This window comes from Penaeus japonicus, unplaced genomic scaffold (genome assembly GCF_977035675.1).
Source record: "Penaeus japonicus unplaced genomic scaffold, GWHDUDI00000001_assembly GWHDUDI00000030, whole genome shotgun sequence".
NCBI classification, from domain to species: Eukaryota; Metazoa; Arthropoda; class Malacostraca; order Decapoda; family Penaeidae; genus Penaeus; species Penaeus japonicus.
The window spans coordinates 15,577,199-15,579,698 of record NW_028234432.1 but is presented as its reverse complement, the minus strand read 5'-3'; positions in this window follow the sequence as shown (position 1 = coordinate 15,579,698).

Here is a 2,500-nt window from a genome sequence, read left to right as displayed (position 1 = left end):
TTTCATTAACTGCTAAATCTTCTTCCGTTGTATCACTCCAACTCTTACTTGGTCTTCCCCTGCTGCCATTAACTTTGTAATCCATTGCTTATCTTATTTCCTCTCATGATATATCTTGCTTCTCTCATCTTTTCCAAATCTGTTCACAGCTCCTAGCCTTTACCTGATTTCAGCAACTTTTTTCCATCAAAGTAACTTATAAAATAATTGAACATCTTCATCTCTATTCTCGGTTTAACTTTAACTATATCATCAGTAAGGTCTGAAAACAATTTTGCAGGATGAATAGTCTGATAAATATTCAGGTGTATAAAAATAGCAGTCATTTAAAGAACTTGAGTATACTATATTGAAATTAAGGTATAAAACTTTTTTCTTGGGATTGTACTTTGAATATTGAGAGAGAAGGGATAGAAAGAGGGTTAAATCAAAAGTTGTAGAAAAAAGGGTTAAACAGAAAACTAAAGAGAGAGAGAGAGAGAGAGAGAGAGAGAGAGAGAGAGAGAGAGAGAGAGAGAGAGAGAGAGAGAGAGAGAGAGAGAGAGAGAGAGAGAGAGAGAGAGAGAGAGAGAGAGAGAGAGAAGAATTAAGTAAAATCACTGTTAAGATGCATGTTAAGATGCAAGATGCATCTTCATTAATCTGTGATTTTTTTGGCTACAGTGTAATACCAGTTGTTTGGTTCAACTGTATGAAGAAATAATTTTAGGTCTTCTTTTGTTAACCGGTAAAGAATGAGCAATTTTCTGTTCTAACATTCCATATGGGAAGGGCATATTCTAAGAAAAATAAGGTGTTACAAAATTGGCCAAACATGTATAAATTATTTTTCATTCTAATTTGTAACAATTCCCTTTACATTATGTCCTATCATCAACATTATCATGATTATTGCTACCATCATCATTTTCATTGAGAACATGTGAGAGTGTTGTGACCTTCCATGTGAAAGCTTATCTACTGATTACTAGGCATTCAAAGTGTAGGTTCGGCTAATTACTGTCATGGATGCTGGGTCTTAAGGGGCATGCACTTTTGCCATACCTGTTTCATATAATAGTTCCCCAGAATAGGAATTAAAACTGGAATGTCATCTGGATGGACCTTATGGACCTTAATGTACTTATTTATTATGAATTTATATGAAGTGTACCACCCTTCCAACATTGATCCAACATAGCCGTGATTTGCCAGCAACACTACACCACTCCAACACTTCAGTAATGATAATCAAATCTCCTGCTATTTTGAATTGAGCTCTACGAAGGAGTTGAATGTTCTCTAAGTCAACTGATGGACTATAGTCAGTCACTTTACTGACCCAGTAATAGACACCTGTACCCATAAGTTGCAGCAATTTTTTGGTCAGAATGGAGTTTTAAGTCACGTTAAATGCAGGAATGTCAGCCTCTTCCAGCATAACAATACGTTTTTGAAAGCTGTGGGTCAATTATCTGCATTTGGCAGTTACTGGTAAGCATTTCAACAGCAGATATATTCACTAAGGGCACTTATCATTTATAATTGTGAAACTGAATTCTGCAGTGAAAGAATTAAACTAAGGTGTGCTCTCTATGATACATTTTTCATAACATTTTTGATATGATGAATTTTGAACTTTAAATTACAAGTCATTGTTTGTGATACACCAAATATTTTCATGCATTCCATATTGATTTCATTGTATGCAAATATGTGATTTCAAGTGTTATTATTTTTTTGTGGTACTTATAAAGCTTTACTTTAACCCATTTAAAAATACACTGAGCAATATGCTAATTCTAGTCTTTGTAGAAGTTTGTCCAGTTTAAGAAATTATAGTTTTAATTAGATTATGAAATATTTTCTAGATTTTAAAAGTTACTCATTTGCAGATAAATTTTACTCATTTTAAAAATTGTATGAAATTTTTCATCGTGTGAAAGAGTAATATTTATGGAAAAATACAGGGTAGATATAGTTATGTGATTTAAAGTATTTCCAATTGCACAAATTTCAGACATGTTTGTATTTAGTTGAACATGCAATTGAATATTTCTGTTTCTCAGTGTGCATGTAGCACTCTTTGTCATTTGCACTAATAATTATATGAAAATATATGCTTATTTAAGGCACTATGATAGTGATATATGCTCTCAGGTTGACTATATTATGTAACTCCTGATACATAACAAATGGTGCATATGCTGACTATCTTTGTGCATTATTAATCCCTACAGGACAATGTACAGTAATTGTGGTGCTCAGCTGTGTGAGGTTGAAAAGAGAGCAAAAGTTAGTGTGCTTGCTGATTATCTCATTTGCTAATTGCAGAGTTTTGAGTCTTTTTTCTGTCCAGTGACCACACATAGCTCTGAAATTTTCCATTCTATTGGGGTTAAGGGGCACTGCCTTGCTTTAGGATAGGGTTTATCAGGGATGCCCTTGGCAAAGAACTCTCTAATTCTGACATCTGATAGCTGTGGATGATATTTATGTCATCAATGTTGTTATTGATCAT